Genomic DNA, 21,700 nt, shown 5'->3' with positions numbered 1-21,700 from the left:
GCATTCATTGTTCCCACAAATTCAGTTTACAACTATGTAATTTGCTGCTTTCCTTTTCCTCCACTTCCCTTTTCTAAGACTCTCTCCTGCAATTCTTTTGTCTCCTTTACAGTATTCAATATTGGCAGCACAGTGGTGCAGCGGTTAACATTGTCACTTCACAGCAAGAGGATGTTTTTCGTGGTTCACTGTTGCAGTCATCACACTTGGGTTATCTGCCTGCAGGTAGCCCTCGGTCGGCCTGAATACCAGAGACTTAGTATTTCTGCGTTGAATGCTGTCGCTCCAGGACTGACGTCAGGTCGTCAGGGGTATAGAAACAGGCAACCGACACCATTACATCAGTCTTTTTTGTCGAGGAACCCAAAGCAGAAGCAGTTCGCAAGTGCCGGTTGGCCGCTACCTGAATTTTTGTTTACGAATTGAATAATTCTGAAGTCTTCTAAAGCTAAGTACCCCATTGAGGATCCTTTTTTTCTTACTCTAACCGATGTCAGAAAAAGTTAACAATTGTCTTGCCTGTGGAAAGCAAATACCTCACAGAGATTTTCATTCTTACTGCGTCACCTGTTAGGCCCAGACCACGACGTCCCTCGCTGTCAGTTTTGTGCCTTGTTCAAGGCCTGAACCATTAGTCATCGGGCTCTTTGTCACTAAATTCTTTTGCTTTCGATCTCTGTATTATGAAATGGCTTCAGTAAGCCATCCAACTACCGATATTCTGAAACAATGTAAGGATAAAGACATAGACAGACCGCATAGGTCCAAAACTGCTGATGATGCTTCCATTAAGCTAATCGCCAGTCCGCCGGTACTCAGTGAGGTGCTTTCGCAGCCCCTGATGCCCACTTCAGTGGATTCGTAGGCCTCTACTGAGACCCATTCAGAGTCCGGTATGCCGCAAGACTCTTCTTCGACTATGGAACCTGCGGATGTCTCTACCTTGGATGGGTCCGGAGCCGCTGTGCAGGCACCGGCTTCTGAGGTATTTCTTCGCTCAACCGATGTTTAACTCAAACTGACTACTTTTTTAACCAAAACTACCGAGTTTCTTAGGCCCAGAGTACGCACTACTCCTAGAAAACTGACAACCAAAGCGCATGCACCCTCTCCCACGCCACAGAAACAAATGCTTAGAATGGCCGAAGACCTTATTACACTGATTAGGGAAGTCAGCCTTCCCCTGCTAAGAGACAGAGTTCAGTCCCCTTCAGCTTCTACAGACCAGGAGTCCAATGACGCTGAGATTTCTGATTATGAAAACATGCCCTTATTTGCTTATGAGTATTCAGATGCAGAGGAATCCATTCCCTCTGCCTCCCCTCCACAGGATTTTTCTTTTGGTGAAACCTTACATACCTTAAGAGAGCATTTCCACTGGGAATGTCATGACTATCCTCAGTCCAAAAAAGAGACTCAGAATTTCTGGAGTTGCCTCAGCACAGGCCTTTAGCAATACCTCCCTGTCCTGTATGTTGTGGATGATGATGTTCATCGTGTTACCCTGCTGCAGTCATCACACTTGGGGTTATCCTGTCGTCATGCGGCCCCACAGACGGCCGGAATTCCAAAGTCCTGGTCCGGCGTCGGTTGCTGTCGCCTCTTCCCTGACGTCAGTGCGCCAGGGGTATATATAATGCATCCGACGCCATTTTCTTCAGTCTTTCTTGTCGGGCGGTGCCCGAAGCAGAAGCAGTTCGCAAGTGCCGGTTGGCCGACTCCTGAGATTTTCGAACTCGAATTTCAGACCGAAGTCTTCAATAAAGCTAAGTACCCTGTTGGGGAAACTTTTCTTGCCTCAGACCGATTTCAGAAAAAGTTTACAATTGTATTTCTTGTGGGAAGCAAATACCTCATAAGGATTTTCATTCTTATTGCATACCTTACTTAGGCCCAGACCATGACGTCACTAGTTGTCATTTTTGTGCTAGGTTTAATAAACGTACTATAAAAAGATGCTTTGATGTTAAGTTGTCAATCTCGCCTTCATTCTTGCTTGATGGGTTCGGAGCCGATCCTCTGCTCCGACTCGGCACTTGCTAAGCTCGAGAGTCACTTTTACCAGCTCGAGGCAGCCCCATATCCCATGATGCAAGGCGGTAAGTACCCAGATCTCGTTTGCCGCTTCGCTGATGAGGTCCTCCTTTTACCAGCTCCTGGTAAGTGAATTATTACTTTACTATTTTAGCCCCTTTTTTCAAAAAAAAGTACAGTTTTGTACCTACCATAAATGTAGATGTTCGAAGATCCACATTGCTGCAGTCCTTACATATGGGTAGTCCGCTGTCCTCGGTCGGCCCGAATATCAAAGTATTAGGCTGACGTCGGTCAAGGCGCTTAAGACTGACATCAGGACGTCAGGGTACAAATGCGCATGACCGACGTCATATCCTCAGTCTTTTCTTGCCCCAGATGTCAGAAGACCCTAAAAAGAAAGGCCAAAACCAAAAGACAGCAAAAAACAACCAACCACCCCTGCACCAATCATATTTACAATATTTACAATATTCACAACCCAAACCACACAACCGACTCTAACTACAGAGGGAAGGAGGGAGGTAAATTGGACTGCAGCAATGTGGATCTTGAACATCTACATTTATGGTAGGTACAAAACTGTACTATGTTCTTCATCTCACATTGCTGCAGTCCTTACATATGGGTAGAATCCCAAAGCAGAGGTAAGGGAGGATGGCAAAATTATAAAGCATTAGGAGCTGCCAAAATGCCCTGTAAAATTGCAGTGGCAAAACCAGCCCTAGATTTAGAGTAAAGTGGAAGGTGGTAATGCTTAGAGAAAGTATGCACTGAACTCCAAGTAGCTGCCTCCAAAATATCTTTAGTAGCCACCCCCCTTAAAAAAGCTGTAGAAGTGGCAGTAGCCCTAGTGGAATGAGGCCTAATCCCAGCTGGAATCTCCTTACCATGATGGGAATAACAGAAAGCAATACAAAAACCAATCCACTTAGAAATAGTTTGTTTTGAAACAGGTTTGCCCTGAGAACCCAAAGCAAATGAAACAAACAACTGCTGAGACTGCCTGAACCCTTTAGTTCTGTTCAAATAATATCATAACTGCCTGTGAATATCCAAAGTGTGTAAAATCTTTTCCCCTTTATTTTGGGGGTTTGCATAAAAAGTAGGCAAATGAATAGCTTGGTTTAAAGCCACACTAGAAACCACTTTAGGCATAAAGGAAGGATTAGTACGCAAAGATACCCTATCCTTATGGAAAATTAAGAAAGGCTCAACCGCCATAAGGGCCTGTAATTCAGAAACCCTTCTTGCAGAGGTAATGGCCAACAAAAAAGCAGTCTTCCATGATAAATATTTCAACTCGGCAGTAGCTGCAGGCTCAAAAGGTTGTAGAGTGAGTTTCTCCAACACAAAATTGAGATCCCAAGCAGGAGTAGGAGCTCTCGTGGGGTCTTATATTCTTTGCCCTCTAAGGAATTGCTTAAACAAAGGATGAGAAAACAATGGTGGGTCACAGTCATAGTGAGCAGAAATTGCTGCAGCATGAACCTTAATAGAGGAGAAGGACAAACCTTTGTCCAGTAACTCAGTAAGGTATTGAAGAGCCACACTTAAATTAGGCTTAGAAACATCAAAGTTCTTTGCTGTACTCCAAAATAAAAATCTCCTCCATTTATCTGCGTACACTTTCCTTGTACTAGGCCTTCTGGCCTCCAAAATAACATTCAAAACTTGTTGTGGAAGCTGAGACCCTCCAGGGTTTAAAACAGAATATGCCAGGCTGTTAGATGTAGAGAGTGAAGTTTGACATTGAGTAAATGACTGTTCTCCTGAGACAGCAGGTGAGGAATCGAAGGCAAAGGCCAAGGAGGCTCCCGTACCAGACTTCTCAGTAATGGGTACCAGTGCTGTCGAGGCCAATCTGGAGCTATTAAAATCATGTTTGGCTTGTCCTGTCTGACCTTCAGGAGTACCTTTGGGAGGAGAGGCAGAGGTGGAAAGGCATACACATGAAGATTGCTCCAATTGAATGAAAGAGCATCCACTTTCCAAGCTGTGGGATGAAACCTTTTTGTGCAAAACTTTGGCAGCTGGTAGTTTAGTGGAGAAGCGAACAGATCTATGTCTGGAGTTCCCCATAACACTGTCAATTTCTGAAATACATGAGGATCCAATTTCCACTCGTGGGGATCCATAATTTGTCTGCTCAACACATCTGCTAAGGAGTTCTGTGCTCCTGGCAGAAACCTTGCCTGAAGATTTAGCTGTAAACTGAGAGCAGTCTCCCACAAAATCATTGCTTGTCTGCATAGAGGATAAGAATGCGTTCCCCCTTGCTTGTTGATGCACCACATGACAGTTGTGTTGTCTGTTAGAACCAACACCTGCCCTGGAAGAAGTAAATCCTTGAAAGCTATTAATGCAAACTGGACTGCTAACATCTCCTTCAAGTTGATATGTAGATGTTGAAGTCTGGCAGGCCACATGTCTTGTACCCATTTTCCATTCAGATGAGCTCCCCAAGCTTTGTCTGAGGCATCTGTCGTTAGAATCTGACTCGCCTCTGGACGGGTCACAGAGAGTCCCTTGTTTAGGTGACATTCCTGAGCCCACCACAAAAATTCCTTTCGAATGCAAGGTATTATCTGAATGACAGTGTCCATATCTTGGCAGTGCTGTGTCCATACATTTTTGAGATACCATTGTAGCTTCCTCATATGCAGTTTGGCATTGGGAAGTACCAGAATACAAGATGCCATGAACCCCAAGGCTTGAAGGACTGTCCTTGCAGTCAGCCTGGACTGATGAGACAATTGATGGAAGTAAAGAGAAAGATTCTTTTGTTTGTCCGGGGTCAAAAAGGCCATCTGGGATACTGTATTCAGTCTCACACCCAGAAAGCACATGTCCTGAGAGGGTACTAGACTGGACTTTATTTCGTTCACAGAATACCCCAGGCATCTTAACACTGCTATCACATACTGTAAATGATGAAGAAGTTCGTCCTTTCCTTGAGCCAGAATCAGGCAATCGTCCAAATAAGGATAGATTTGTATTCCTCTTAGCCTGAAGAAAGCTATCACTGGAGCCAGAACCTTCGTGAACACTCTGGGCGCAGTAGATAAGCCAAAGGGCAATGCAGAGAACTGATAATGAGAAGTCCCAGCCCGAAAACGCAGATACTTCTGCAACTGAGCCTGATAGGAACATGAAGGTAAGCCTCCTTGAGATCCAGAGTCACCATCCAGTGATCTTTGCCCAGCAGAGGTAAAAGCTGTTGTAACGTCAACATTTTGAACTTGGGAATGTCCAGATATGTGTTGAGGATAGATAAATCCAAAATTGGTCTCCACGTGTTCCCTTTCTTTGGTACTAGGAACAGGCGAGAATAAAATCCTAGGCCCACTTCTGGCAGAGGGACGGTTGTATGGCCCCTATTTGAAGTAGCAGAGAAATTTGTTTGTGAGCCTCTAGTCTTTGCTGAGGAGGAACGTCCGGCATGCCTTTGAAAGGAGGCAAGGTATGGAAATAAAACTTGTAACCTTGGTGTATGATATCCAATACCCATCTGTCTTGGGTAATCAAATTCCAATTTTCCTCGAAGAGTGCCAACCTTCCTCCCAAAGGTGCTGCCAGGCAAGAAGGATCTGGCAGCTGAAAAGGTAGGTCATTGGGCCTGTTTACGAAAGGACTGGCCCCTGCCCTCACCCGAAGATTGTGCAAGAGAACTCCCTGTTCTAGGTCTGAAAGAACTCTGAGCTCTGCCCCTACCACGTCTAGATCTACCCCTAGACTGAGAATCATAAGAAGGATACGTCCACCCCTTAGCAGGCCAATTCCTACTAAACTTCGGAGGCTGAACTTGCAAAAAATCTTTTAACAGCCTGCATAGACTTAGTCTTGTCTTCCATTTTCTTCAAGACTGACTCCACAGGTGAACCAAACAACACATCAGACTGTAAAGGAGCATCCAAAATCCTTGTCTTAACATGGTCAGATAAATTCTGATCCCTCAGCCAGGCGTGCCTGCGAAGAACTGAACCAGTGGCAGCCACCCTAGACGAGGCCTGTACAGCATCAAAACCACATTGCAAAGAATGCTTACCCACCTGTTCAGAAACATGCACCAAATCTTGTAATTCTTTACACTCAATGCCTTCTGCCAGGGCATCCACCTTAGACTTCAATTGAGAAAGAAGATAGTTTTGATATTTCAACATGTGAAACTGGCAATTCAAAGCCCTCATAGCTAAGGCAGAAGATGTATAGACTTTCTTTCCCCATCTATCCAAAGCTCTGGCCTCTTTATCTGGAGGAACTGGATTTTTTACAACAGAGGCCTTGACACCCTTAGGTCCCTGACTAACAGTTTCTGGGTCCGCCCTAGGACTCTTATAAAGATATTTATGAGCCTCAGGCAACCTGTAATACCTATCCGGTTTAACAGGAGCAGGAGGCAAAGAATCAGGATTAAGTGAAGCCTCTGCAAACACATCTTCCACAACATCCAGAACAGGGGGTATAGCCAAGGGCCTATGCTGGGGTAAAAGCAAAAATTCCCTAAGCCTTTTCCTGGAATCCGAGAAGTCCTGACCTTCCCACTTAAAATGTTCCCTCATGGAATGAAGAGTCTCTGAAAAAGAAAAATCCTCTGGAGGAGAAGCAGAAGGAGTCGAATCATCTGCATCAGAATCAGAATAAGGAGAGTACTCCTGCAAGTCTTCAGCCGAAGACTCTGAAACATCCGAAGCCTGCTCAAAACTCCCCAACTCTGGCTCCACCCTAGGCCTCTTATCAGGAGGGGGCAAAGAACCTCTAATCAAAGTAATCAAATCTTCTGCCATTTTAAGCATGTGCTTCTTGGGCACAGACCCTGCTGAACTAGGAGTGACACCAACAGAAGCTAAACCTGGCCTGCCTCTGGGCGAAGCCTTGGAAACAGAAGGAGAGGGCCTAACCACCCTAGGAAGGGAGGGGAGTACAGTAACCTGAGAAGCCCCTTCAGCCTGACCTGCCTCCTGAGAGGCTACATCCTGCAATATCAAAGTCTCCCCCTGGGACTCCAAAGAAGCCTCCGTCGGAACCACCGGTTCCACTGACGCCTCTAAAGAACCGGCGTCCGGAACGGACGACTCATCTTGCCTGGGTTTAACTGCTTTGTCTTTGCGCTTTTTCGAAGAAGCGGGGCCCGGGGAATCCGGCGGCATATTATAATTGCACCGCTTCGAAGACCAGCCTAGCACAATCTAACTTTCGCTTAATAGTGCGCTTATTGAACCTAGCACAAAAGCGACACCCAACAACGTCGTGCTCAGGCCCCAAACAAGGAATACACAAAGAATGATAATCCCTATGCGGTATCTGTTTCCCACAAGAAATACAGTTATTCACTTTTTCTGACATCCGGTAAACCACTGAGGCAAGAAAAAACTAAAATATTCCCCAACGGGGTACTTAGCCAACTTTGATTCGGTCTGAAACTCCGAACTCGAAAAATTTCAGAACGCCGAACGGCACTTGCAACGCTGCTTCTGCATCGGACCATGCAGCAAAAAAGACTGAGGATATGACGTCGGTCATGCGCATTTGTACCCTGACGTCCTGATGTCAGTCTTAAGCGCCTTGACCGACGTCAGCCTAATACTTTGATATTCTGGCCGACCGAGGACAGCGGACTACCCATATGTAAGGACTGCAGCAATGTGAGATGAAGAACATCCTTAAATTATTAGTTTTAACTTAATTTTAATTCCTTTCTGACAGAAAATTTCCCTGTCTCCTCTAAACTTTTAGTCAGACTAAAACCCATCCCATCCCCCCCCTGTTAGGGTGTGTGTGTGTGTGTCTGTTAGTAATACCTTTTGGTATATTTAATTTTATTTCTTGGACTGGTGTGTGTGTGTTTGTTTACACCATGTCTAAAGAAAGGGTCTCAGGCTTTAAGAAGTGTGACTCGTGCTGTCAGAAGATGTCTCTGACAGACGGTCACACTTCTTGCCTGTACTGTCTGGGGCCTCTTCACCTGCAGGACTCCTGTGCTATATGTCATTCTTTTAGCCAGAGAGTCCTGCAGGAAAAATAAATTGATTTTGAGGGGCCTTCTTAAGCCGGAGGGCTCTCCGGCTAAGTCGGCCCCATCTAAGACTTCTAAGTCTTCCAAGGCCCAGGCTTCTGTGTCCAAGCCTGTGGCCTCGGCTCCGACTCATTCAGAGTCGAGATCGGCTCGGCTGGAGCCGATTCTGGAATTACCTAAACTTTCGGCACCGATGGCTATCGGTGCCAACTCTGTTCGACCACTTGTGTCGGCTCTGATCGGTTCCGACCACCATGTGGCCCAGGCATCGGTGTCGGCTCGATCGGCTCCGACACCCTTACAGTTATGGCGTATCGGCTCGGCGAGCCGATACATCGAAGCTACCTGTCGGTGCCGATAAGTTGTCGGCTCCGACAGTTTCAGTAGTTTCATCGGCTCCGATGGTTCCTTCGAGGAAAAGGTCTAGGTCCCCTTCCTTGGAGCCGATACTTTCGGCTCGGCCGCCTCTCCTCTCGGAGCGGAGCCATCGGAGCCGATCTTCAAGGTCATCCAGGCTTTCTGACCATGATTTGGAGAGAGTGGTCAGTAGACTACTAAAGTCACAGGCACTGGCCCAAATGCTACATAGTCCGTCTCAGCAGACGACTATGAGTCCACACCCCATTGCAGTTCCTCCTTCGACTCTACCCCAGAGTTTGGAGTTGGAATCTTTGGGAATAGATGTTCTTCATCTCACATTGCTGCAGTCCTAACACTTGGGTAGTCCGCTGTCCCAGTCGGCCCGAATACCAAAGTATAAGGCTGACGTCGGTCAAGGCGCATTTGTCTGACATCAGGACGTCAGGGTACAAATGCGCATGACCGACGTCATATCCTCAGTCTTTTTTGCCGCATGGTCCGATGCAGAAGAATAGTTTCTGCTACGGCTGAGGGACAGATACCCCCTTCTGCTCCTTCAGCCTCTACTCTTATCTCCTCTTCGAGACCTTCCTTAGAGGGATTCGGTGGCCGGGCTTCCCTGGTCTCCTCCGAGGGGGTGAGTGGCATTGGACCCTTGTCCGACCCCGCTCTTCCCCTTGGAGCCTCGGCCTTGGTGAGCTCGGCTCTGACATCTGCCTCGGAGCCTTCCTTTTCGGTGGGTCCTGGAGTTCCTAGCTCTTCGGAGCGGGTTCTCTCGGACCTCCCTGGGAGGGGAGCCTTCGAGGTGATGAAGAGTGTGCTGGCCTCTGGACTCAGCCAGCAGTCTGTTCCCTTAGCTCCTCCCTCTATAGTGCCTGTTGACACCTCTGCCACTTCTCTTGCTCCCAACCCAGAGATCCTCCGCCTCAGGTTTCCCCACTGGGAATATCCCCCTCTTCTGAGGATTCTCCTGATTTGTCGGGTGATCCTCCGCGGAAGAGGACTTGTAAGAGGAAACACGTAGACTCCCCCGAGTCTATCACTTCGGATACTGACTTAGATGAGTCAGAGGGATCCCCAAGATCCCCCTCTGAGGATGTCTCCTCCTCAGACATCCTAGAACTCCTTAGGCAGAGGGGAAACTGGCCCACCAACAATCCCTCTGAGGATGAGTCAGTATACCTGGAGGCGTTTGGATCTCGGCCCTCCACCTCCTGGGTGTCTCCGCCTTCGACCCCTTATGCAGGTTATTGCTCGAAAGGCGTGGACTGCTCCTGACTCTGTAGAGCCTGTCCCTAGGAGGCCTTCTAAATTTATTACTGCCCCGTCGGACAAGCAATTCCTTACAAAAGGTGTCCCCGCTGATGCCATGGTGGTGGCGGCTGCCACCAGAAGGAACTTGCAGATCCTTCCGTACCTGTCCATCCTCCTAATAAGGACTCTAGGACCATGGATAGATATGGTAGCGGATGTTTTCTTCAGTGACCTTTGCTATGCGTTCGCTGAACTATCTTTGTCACTTCACCAGACTCCAAAGGGATATCCTTAAGGAGCTAGGTGAAGTTGTGCAGGATCCTACAGCTGCGGGGGCTCAGGAAAAAATTGCTTCGCAGCTAGGAACCCTTAACTCCATTGCAAACTCCTCCATGCGGCTTATATCATATGCTGCTGATGGAGCAGTAGGACGCAGGTACAGGTGTGGCTCTTAGGCGCCAAGCCTGGATGCGACTATGTAATTTTGCAGATCCCTTTAAGGCGTCCTTCACAAACTCTTCCTTTGATGGGTCAGCTCTGTTTGGCCCTCAAGTGAAGAAGCGTTGACCAGGTGTGAGCAGGACGGCAAAACTCTTTCTGCCGTGGGTCCGTTTTCCACCCCTTCTAGACCTTATCCCAAAGGACAGAAGGGTGGCAAAATGTGGTTCCGCAAATCCCAAGGAGTCACGCCGGATTCACGTGGTCAGTTTACCCCTAGAGGCAGAGGGGGTAACAACAACAGGCGCCGCTCTAGAGGCAGAGGGGGTCCACAAAACCAGGGAAACAGAGAGTCTCTCTCTGACAAGCCCTTTCAGCATCCCTGAGATATTGCCCGGCTGTCCCTCCTTGAAGGCAGTCGGGGGAAGACTATCACTGTACCCAGAAGCCTGGCGTTCTCTCACTCAAGACAGATGGGTACAGTCGATCATATCCGAGGGTTACAAAATTCCTTTCGAGGAAAGTCCTTTCTATCCCTCAAATTCCCTTCCAGACGTACCACCCGGTCTAAGGGAAATTGCAGAGTTGGAAGTCTCAAAACTACTGCAAAAAAGAGCCATTCAGCCAGTTACAACAGACCATTCAGAGCCGGAATCTACTCAAGGTTCTTTTGGTCCCCAAAAGGCGGAGACTGGAGACCAATATTGGATCTCAGCAGACTCAACAAGTCTGTGAGGAAGACAAGATTCGAATGGTCACTCTTCAATCGATTCTGCCCTTCTTGCAGAAGGACAACTGGATGTGCTCAATAGATCTTCAGGATCCGTACTATCACATAAAATTTCACAGGCGCTCCAGGAGATTTCTCCGCTTCGGCTGGGGTCCAGTCATTTCCAGTTCAGAGCCCTGCCCTTTGGTCTCACCACAGCCCCAGAGTGTTCACCAAATGTATGGCAGTGGTCACGGCTCACCTGAGGCGTCAAGGATTCCAGGTGTTTCCGTATCTCGACGACTGGCTCCTGTCAGCCACCACCAGGCATCAGCTTGTTCAAGCCAGGGATTACACAATAAATCTTTGTTCTCATTTGGGCATCTCGATCAACTTGAAAAGTCATCCTTATTGCCCTGCCAGTCTATTACTTTCATAGGCGCAAACTTAAACACTGTTCGGATGTCAGCTACCCTTACAGACCAAAGAGTTTCAGACATTCAAAGTCATGTCAGGATCATTCTAGCCAACAAGAAGGTACAGGCCAGAATGGTTCTAAAAGTATTAGGTTTCATGGCTGCGGCCATTACTCTTCTTCCCCTGGCTCGCTTCTACATGCGCCTTCTTCAGTGGATGTTGTTCACTCAGTGGTCTTACCAACAACTTCCAATGCGTCACCAAATTCTGGTGACACAGATTTGCAAAAATCATCTTGCTTGGTGGATCACTTCTCCCCAGATTCACCAAGGCAGACACTTTGTACCCCCATCCCCGGTAGCCACTGTCACCATGGATGTCTCCCTGATCGGGTGGGGGGGCATTATCAGGGCAGGATGGTTCATGGGACTTGGCAACCATTCGAGTACCACCTGCACATAAATGTCCTAGAGATGAGAGCAGTGCTTTTAACGTTGCAAGCCCTCAACGACTCTCTTCCTGTAGGGACGATTGCAGTCCACACAGACAACATGTCTGTAGTTTGGTATATCAACAAACAGGGCGGAACCAAGTCCTACCCCTTGTGTCGAGAAGCGCTCAGACTGTGGCAATGGGCGATCTCCTCTCATCGGTTTCTGGTAGCAACGCACATCCCTGGGAAAACCAACATTTTAGCGGACAGATTGAGCAGAGCTATTCTCATGCCTCACGAGTGGTCTCTCAAGCAGTCTATAGTGGAGGAGATTTTTCTGGAATGGGGTCGCCCATGTTGCGATCTTTTTGCTACTTCCCAAAACAGCAAATGCCCAGACTTCTTCTCTCTCTTCCCTCTGTCAGGCCATCCCCCCAGAGACGCTCTGACCCAGGATTGGCCCCAGGGACTTCTTTATGCCTTTCCTCCCTTTCCTCTAATCCCTCAGGTTATCCAGAAAGCTACCATTTTGAGAGCCAAAATGATTCTCATTGCTCCTTATTGGCCTCGACAAATTTGGTTTCCGTTCCTCCATCGTCACCTTTTGGTGCAGCCATGGCATCTGGACCCAGTGCCAGATCTTCTGGTTCACCAATCCGGTCAGCTGCACCGGTCTATCCCTTCTCTCAACCTCTCAGCATGGTTGCTCCACTTCCTTCCTTAGCCAGGCTTCCTTTGATCTCTAACCCTGTTAGAGACATCATAGTAGCTTCTTTAAAATCCTCTACCAGGAGGATTTATACAAGCAAATGGAAACGTTTCTCTTATTGGGCTAAAGCCAAGAATATCGATCCCTTCACTGCCCCAGTTCAGGCAGTTTTGGACTTCTTAGCGGAGATTTTTCATGCAGGCTCCTCTTCTTCCACAGTTAGAGTTCAAATGGCTGCTATCTCGAACTTTCATGTCGGGATCGCAGATCACAATATCATGTCCCATAGGCTTTGTAAAGCCTTCTTGAAAGGAATTTTCCTGCTAAAGCCTCCAATCAGGAATCCTCCTCCTCAATGGGATCTAAATTTAGTGCTGACATCCTTGATTCTTCCCCTTGAGCCAGCTGTTTCTTGCTCCTAAAATTTTTCTTGGAAAACATTATTCCTAGTAGCTATTACATCGGCCAGGAGGGTGTCTGAACTTCAAGCTCTATCGGTTCGACCCCCCTATTTGGTCTTTCACAAGGACAGAGTATCATTGAGAACTAATCCGACCTTTTTGCCTAAGGTCGCTTCAAAGGCTAATTTGAATCAGTCCATTGAACTCCCTGTATTTTTTCCAAACTATTCAAACAGATCGGAACAAAAATTACATTATCTTGATGTCCACCGCCAACTCAGATATTATTTGGACAGAACTAAACAATTTAGGAAATCCGATCAACTCTTTGTTTCCTATGCGGACAACAGGAAAGGCCTTCCTGTCTCTAAAGTGACTTTATCTAGATGGCTGTCTTCTGTCATCTCTGAAATTTATCTGCTCAGGGGAAAACAGCTGTGCTCAAAACCTAAAGCACATTCAACTAGGAGCTTAGCTACGTCTACAGCCTTTCAAGCTAGACTTCCTTTAGACACTATTTGTGCAGCGGCCACTTGGGCCACTCCTCATACTTTTGTTTCTCATTACAAATTGGACTTGGCCTCCAGGGACAGAGCCAGTTTTGGCTCTACAGTCCTCAAGAGTCTGTTCCGTTGAGCCACCCAGGATAGAGGTGCTAGGACCTTGGTCCCATCAAGCAAGAATGAAGGCGAGATTGACAACTTAACATTAAGAAGTTATGTACCTACCATAACGTTCCATGTTAGTTGTCTTCTCTCTCCTTCTTTCTTGCGACCCTCCCTCCTTCCCCCAGGCCTGGACAGACCTTTCTACAAGAGATTGTTATGCTGAAGACCATTCAGAACTGGTCCTTCTTTCATCCTGTAGGCTTTCTTTCTTCCTTTGGGAAGTATTTATGCTTGGTGCTATTGCCCTTTGTCATCAAACGAGATCTGGGTACTTACCGCCTTGCATCATGGGATATGGGGCTGCCTCGAGCTGGTAAAAGTGACTCTCGAGCTTAGCAAGTGCGAGTGAGCCGAGGATCGGCTCCGAACCCATCAAGCAAGAAAGAAGGCGAGAGAAGACAACTAACATGGAACGTTATGGTAGGTACATAACTTCTTATTTTCGCACGACACTACTTCGGTAGAAAATTTAACTACACTATGCCGTCGGAGCAACCGACTACTGGTGTGCACAAAAAACGCAAGGATAAGGACAGGCAGCCTAGACCCAAGCCAGACTCCGAGGCCTCGGCTGGTCCAGTCTCCGGTTCACTTGGTCTTCAGTGAGGCTCCGACGCAGCCCCTGACTACCGCAGATCTGGAACTCAAGACCGCTTTGGAACTTTTGGCGGAAAGTACCAGGCCGACGCAGCCATTTTGTTCAGCCCCTACCGACGGCACTGCTGAAAAAGATGGTGCTGCAGAAACACCTTCGGTTTCTGAAGGCGTCTTCAGACTGACGACGCTCACCATTAAAATGTATCCTAATACGAAGACTCCTATTAAACCTAAAAAGACTGCACTTCAGTCCCCTGTTCAAGTCCCCATGCCTAAGAAACAGATGCTCAAAATGGCTGAAGATTTGATCTCTTTAATCAGGGGTTCCCAACCCCCTCCTGACAAAAGGCCTAGACAAGAGGAAGATTATGCATCCTCTGAACAAGTGTCCATTTCCTCAGGCTCCTCAGAGGACCAAGATTACTCCTTCTCCCCTTATGAAGATTCTGATGCTGAGGATTCCATTCCCTCAGCTTCTCCTCCTGAAGACTACTCCTTTGGGGAAACTTTACACACTATGAGGGAACATTTTCACTGGGAAAGTCAGGACTACTCTGACTCGAAGAAAAGTCTCAGAGAGTTTCTTTTACTTCCCCAGCACAGACCACTTGCCATCCCCCCAGTTTTAGACATTGTGGATGATGTTTACCAAGAATCCAGTTTGAACCCAGACTCTGTACCTCCTGCTCCGGCCAAACCTGACAGATACTATAAAGTGCCTGATTCCGACAAATTTCTTTCTAAAAGCCCTGTTGCTGATCCAGAGACTATCTCCCAGGGTCCCAAAGGGGCTAAGGCTTCTATGGCAAAAAATCCGTACCCTCTGAAAGGGACTTCAGAGCACTAGACAGGTGAGGGAAAAAGGTTTACACCTCAGCCACTCTAGCTATGAGGGCACTAAATTGCCAATTTCACATGCTAAAGTATCAGCAAATTCTTATCACTCAGTTAAAACAAAGAATGAGCAGACTCCCTCAACAGTCTGAATTGAAAGAAATGCAGGATCTGTTGCATGCAACTGAACAGGTGGGCACACATAATTTACAATGTGGGTTTGATTCTTTGGAGGCTTCCTGCAGAGCAGCTGTCACTGGGTCTGTTATACGTAGGCATGCTTGGTTAAAGGAACAAACTCTGCCTGATCATGTTAAAGCAAAGCTTCTAGATGCTCCCTTACAGCAGGATGTTCATTTTGGAGTTAAAGCAGAAGAAGTCTTAAAGAAAATGGAGGATAAGGCAAAAATCTATGCAGACAGTCAAAGATTTCCTACAGATACAGCCCCCTTGCTTCAGCAGAAATTGGCCAACAAAAACTGGGTCCTTTCCAGCTACTGACAGACCACAGAGGGGTAAATACAGACGTCCAAGAGGCAGGAGGACAACCACAAGCCCAGTACAAACCTCGCCAATGGGGCACTGCAGCACAGAAGGAAGGAGAAGACAGGTCCCAAACTGCCAGAAGGCAAACTCAATGACTTGCACCTCATCTGGCCAAGCAACACTCTCTTGGCAGCCCCCTTGGGAGGAAACCTCACACTTTTTTCAGACAACTGGCACATTGTCACAAAGGCCAAATGCGTCCTAGACATAATTTCACGAGGATACAGATTCCATTTTCACACCTTGCCAATGAAAAGAGGAATGCCAAACCTGCCACAAAATCAATGGGCAGAGACACAAATGCAAATTACAGCTCTCATGGACATGAGAGCCATTCAACTGGTACCTACTCGAGAGCAAGGCCAAGGATTTTACTAAAGACTCTTTCTAGTTCCCAGAAAGGACAATGCCTGGAGACCAATTCTGGACCTTTCAATTCTAAACACCTTCTTACAAGTACCCAAATTCAAGATGCTAACACTACAGCAGCTTCTTCCCATGTTGGGCAAGGAAGCATGGCTAGTAACGTTGGACCTCAAGGAGGCATACCTGCATGTCCCTATCAGACAAAGTTGCAGAAGATACCTCCGTTTCATTGCAGGTTCAACCCATTACCAATTCTCTGCATAGCCCTTTGGCTTATCTACTGCAGCCAGGGTCTTCATAAAATGCCTGGCACCAGTAATTGCATACTGCAGACAAAGAGGAATTCAAATATACCCATACCTGGACAACTGCCTCATCCAAGCAGAAAGCAAGGACATCCTCTTACAACATCTGGCTTTTGTAAAACATCTTCTAAGTTGCCTGGGGTACACAGTAAACGAAAAGAAATCAAAACTAGTACCCTCACAAAATATGACATTCCTGGGTGCCAGCTTGAATACAACGGCCCAGAAGGCTTATCTGACGCCAGACAAACAACTACAACTGACTCAATATTTCAAAACAATGGCAACAAAGACCCAACTACCTGCAAGAAAAATTCTGCAGGCCTTGGGCTTCATGGCATCTTGCATACTACTAATACCATTTGCAAAGCTGCATATGAGGAAATTACAGTGGTACCTAAAAAGCGTATGGTCTCAACACAGCCACAGCTTGGACACAATAATATCTCTCATTCCCTGCCTACAACAGGAGTTTCTATGGTGGTCACAGGCATGTCACCTCAACAAGGGTCAGCCTTTCACCTTGCCCCCAGCCAGGCAAACTATGACAACAGATACATCAGACTATGCCTGGGGGGCACACATGGCAGGACAGTGCGTTCAAGGCGTATGGACTGCAGATCAAAGGAATCTGCACATCAATCAAAAAGAGATGCTAGCTGTACAGAATGCTCTGACAGCCTTCAAGAATGTATTACATCCAGGACAACTTACAATAAGGACGGACAACACCACAGTAATGTGGTACATAAACAAACAAGGGGGTACACACTCCTACCCTCTATGCAGGCAAGCAGTGACCTTGTGGAACACAGCTCTGGCTTACCAAGTTCAGTTACAAGCTCAATTCCTGCCAGGAAAGAAGAACACATTGGTAGATGACCTCAGCAGAAACATCATGGATCCCCACGAGTGGAAACTGGATCCACAAGTATTTGCAATGATAACTTAAAAATGGGGCCTTCCAGACATAGACCTGTTTGCCAGTCCTCAAAACTATCAACTAACAAAATTTTGTACAAGGACACTTCACCATCAAGCTTGGAAAGTGGACGCACTCTCATTCAGTTGGAAAAACCTGACAGTATATGCCTTCCCTCCATTGCTTCTCCTCACAAAGGTGCTTCTGAAAGTCACAAAGGAGAGACCACGACTGATACTCATAGCCCCATACTGGCCACGCCAGCACTGGTACCCACTATTGAGGAATATGGCCCAGGGCCCACCTTGGATTTTACCACAAATTACCCATTTGCTCACACAGCAAAACAGTCAGATTCTTCACAGCCAGCTCAAAACCTTAAATCTGGCTGCATGGCAAATCACCTAAGCATCCAGCCAGCTCCTCTTTCCCAAGCAGTTAAGTATGTTATTCTGAAAACTAGGAGGCCAAGCACCAGGAAGGCTTATTCGGACAAATGGAAAAGGTTTTGTGCCTGGAACCAAGCTAAAGGCCAAAACAGAATTCAGCCTCACTTGCCTCACATTCTACAGTATTTAACTGAGATGTTGCACAAATGACTTTCTTTTTCTTCCATTAAAATCCATACATCAGCTATTTCAGCCCACTACAACACAGATCCATTCTTATTTTCGCATCCACTTCTAAGGCAGTTCCTCAGAGGGGCAAAAAACATTAGGCCCCCCAGGAGAGCACCTACACCAACATGGGATCTCAATTTTGTTCTGGAAAAACTTACGCTACCTCCCTTTGAACCAGCTTTCTCTGCAGATCTACAGTTCCTATCATGGAAGACTGCCCTGCTGCTAGCAATAACTTCAGCTAGAAGAGTCTCAGAGCTGCAGGCACTAATGGCAGTGGAACCTTTCCTCATTTTCCATCAAGACAGAGTTTCTCTACGAACTAATCCTTCCTTCATGCCTAAGGTGGTTTCCAGTGTGGCTTTAAATCAAACCATCCACTTACCTACCTTCTTCCCAAATCCACAGAACAAAGGAGAAAGACTCCTGCATTCCTTGGACATTCACAGGCAACTTCGTTACTACTTGGATAAAACTAAGGCTTTCAGAAAATCTGACCAGCTCTTTGTATCCTATGCTACAGCTTCACAAGGGAAGGCTATATCAAAACAAACCATTTCCAAATGGGATAGGATATTGCATTCGTGTTTGCTATACTCATCATGGAAAACCAGATGTTCTTCGTGTTTCACTGTTGCAGTCATAACTGTAGGGTGCTCCTGCCGGCAGGCAGCCCGAGGTCGGCCAGAATCCCAAAGTCTGGGTCCGGCGTCGGCTGTATAAGCTAGTATCCTGACGTCAGTACGCCTTGGTACATAGCCCTCAGCCGACGCCATCTTCTCCAGTCTTTCTTGCCGTGCGGTGGAAAGCAGCTCGCAAAACGTTGGTTGGCGATTTTCGAACAGCGTATTTGGTTGTTGTCGGTCCGAAGTTCTTACTTCTCTTCTCAAAGCTAAGTATCCCGTTGGGGAATCTTTTTCTTGTTCTTCCGATGTCAGAAAAAGTTAATAATTGTATAGCGTGTGGGAAACAAATACCTCATAAAGATTTCCACTCTTACTGTCTACCTTGCTTAGGCCCTGACCACGACGTTTCTTGTTGTCGGTTCTGTGCCAGGTTCAACTCTCGTACTATCAAGCACAGGTACGATTGGGCTTTAAATTATTTTGGCAGACGCTTCAATTATAGAATGTCGTCGGACACTACCGGAGTTCAAAAGAAGCGCAAAGACAAAGACAGGCCTCCGAGGTCCAAACAGGACTCGTTGCAGCTGGAGCCAGCGTCCGGTTCGGCTGTCGTCAGTGAGGCGCTTTTGCAGCCCCTGTCGTCCGCCACTTCTGAACCGATGGCCGATACGGACTCCCATGGGGAGCCATCAAGGCCCACTATTTTAACTGCTGCAGGACCTTCGGACGTCGCTCCTTCAGATGGGTCCGGAACCGCTGTGCAGGTACCAGCTTCTGAGGGGGTTTTCAGGCCTACTCGCATCACTATTTCAAAGGCAAAGACAAAGACTCCTACTAAGTCTAAAGTTCCAGCTCAAGCTGCTTCTGAATCCACTCCCAAGACACAAAAACAATTATTGAGGATGGCTGAAGATTTGCTTACAATGATTAGGGGTTCTCACCCCCCTCCTGAGAAAAGGCCTCGACAGGATGTTACTTTGGATTCCTCTGACCAGGCTTCTGTATCTTCTGTTTCTTCCTCTGATCAGGACTATTCCTTTCCCCCTTATGAGGATTCGGATGCTGAGGATTCTTTGCCCTCGGCCTCTCCGCCTGAGGATTTTTCTTTTGGGGAAACCTTGCATGAGATGAGGGAACATTTTCATTGGGAAGGACAGGAATATTCTGCTTCCAAAAAGAGGCTTAGAGAATTTCTTCTTCTTCCTCAGCATAGGCCTTTAGCTATCCCTCCTGTCTTGGACATTGTAGATGATGCTTTTTCTGAGGCTAATTTGAATCCTGATTCCATGCCTCCTGCTCCTTCTAAGCCTGATAGATTTTATAGGGTTCCTGACTCTCATTTATTTTTATTTAAAAACCCTTCTGCGGATCCTGAAACTATTTCTCAGGGCTCTAAGGCTGCTAAGGTTGCTACTTCTAAAAATCCTATTCCCTCTGAGAAGGATTCTCGTGCTTTAGACAGGTGGGGAAAAAAATTGCCAGTTTCATATGTTTAAATATCAGCAATTTCTTTTGTCTGTTTTAAAGCAAAAGCTTGCTTCCCTTCCTGCTTGTGCAGAGGATAAGGAACTTCAGGATGTTTTGCATGCTACTGAACAGGTTAACAAGCATAGCTTACATTGTGGTTTTGATGCTTTGGATGATTCTTGCAGGGCTGCTGCCTCTGGTACTGTGATTAGGAGACATGCCTGGCTTCGTGAACAAAGTTTACCTGAACCGGTTAAGGCTAAGTTATTAGATGCCCCTGTTCAACAAGATGTTCTTTTTGGTTCTAAGGCTGAGGAAGTTATTAAAAAGATGGAAGAAAAGGCAAAGTCCATGCAGACTGTAAAAGATTTCTTGCAAGTTCAGCCTCCTAGATTTTCCAGGAATTGGCCCTCTAAAAATTGGTCCTTTCCCACGTCTGACAGGCCTCAAAGGGGAAGATATAGGCGCTCCAGAGGTCGTGGTCAAGGCCAGACCTCTTACAGATCTAGACAATGGACTGCTTCTTCACCTAGAAGGGGAGAAGACAGATCCCAATCTCAAAGAAAGCAAACTCAATGACTCTCTCGGTTGGGCTTCAGGACCCCTTCACCTGGGCGCCCCTCTCGGAGGAAAACTGTCTCTTTTTTACAGAAATTGGACTCATATTACCCAGGACAGATGGGTATTGGACGTGATTTTAAAAGGTTACAAGTTCCACTTTCACACTTTGCCAAGGACTCACGGTTGGCCAGATCTGCCAAAACTTCAATGGTCAGAGGCCTTAACTCAAGTGGATGCTCTTCTGGCCATGAGAGCCATAGAGCCTGTTCCACTCTCGGAAATGGGAAAAGGGTTTTATTCAAGGCTGTTTCTGGTTCCAGAAAACAAAACTCATGGAGACCTATTCTGGACCTTTCTGTGTTAAACACCTTTTTGGAAATTCCAAAGTTCAAGATGCTTACTCTGCAACAGCTAATTCCAATGCTCTCTCAGGACGCCTGGATGGTGACATTGGACTTAAAGGAAGCCTATTTACATATCCCTATCAGACAAGAACGCAGGAAATTCCTCAGGTTCAAGGCAGGTTCGAGGCACTTTCAATTCTCTGTTCTGCCCTTTGGTTTATCTACTGCGCCCAGAGTCTTCACCAAGTGCCTGGCACCAGTAGTGGCTTACTGCAGACTTCAGGGGATCCAGATTTACCCCTATTTGGACGACTGCCTTATTCAGGCAGACAGCAAAGATCTTCTGCTTCAACATCTGGACTTTGTTCAATGTCTTCTCCTACTACTGGGATTCTCAGTGAACATAAAAAAGTCACATTTGATCCCTTCTCAACAAATGGTATTCTTGGGAGCCCTCTTAAATACAACCTTACAAAGGGCCTACCTCACTCCAGAAAAACAAACTCAGCTGGCTTCTACTTTCAACACCTTGGCAACTCTATCTCAGCTCACTGCAAGGAAATTCCTGCAGGCTCTGGGCTACATGGCTTCCTGCATTCTGTTGATTCCAAAGCAAGGCTTCACATGAGAAAGCTTCAATGGTATCTGAAAAGTGTATGGTCACAGCATTACCACGATCTGGATATTCTGATTCCTCTGATCCCCTGCCTCCAGAAGGAGTTCCTCTGGTGGTCCAGGGCATGCACTTTAAACGAAGGAAAACCTTTTCGTCTCCCTCAACCTACTCAAATCCTAACCACGGATGCCTCGGATTATGCTTGGGGAGCACACTTTCTAGACAATTGCCAGCAGGGAACCTGGACAAAGGACCATCTTCACTGGCACATCAATCTGAAGGAAATGTTGGCAGTTCAAAATGCCCTTTTAGCCTTCAAAAACCTTTTACAACCAGGGCCTCTGCTAATTTGCACAGACAACACAACGGTCATGTGGTACATCAACAAGCAGGGGGGTTCTCATTCATACCCCCTTTGCAGACTAGCTATGGGTTTATGGGACACAGCTCTAAATTT

General features: G+C 46.8%; 1 protein-coding gene across 1 annotated transcript in view; it reads left to right on the top strand.

Moving 5' to 3' along the window:
• The window catches only part of ROCK1 (Rho associated coiled-coil containing protein kinase 1), a 4,526,103-nt gene that overhangs the window by 2,080,120 nt on the left and 2,424,283 nt on the right, over positions 1 to 21,700 (top strand). The gene's annotated exons all lie outside the window — the stretch shown is intronic.

This window comes from Protopterus annectens, chromosome 3.part0 (genome assembly GCF_019279795.1).
Source record: "Protopterus annectens isolate FY-2018-M chromosome 3.part0, PAN1.0, whole genome shotgun sequence".
NCBI lineage: Eukaryota > Metazoa > Chordata > Ceratodontiformes > Protopteridae > Protopterus > Protopterus annectens.
The sequence above is the reverse complement of the archived record's forward strand: the minus strand, read 5'-3'. Positions and strand labels throughout refer to the sequence as shown.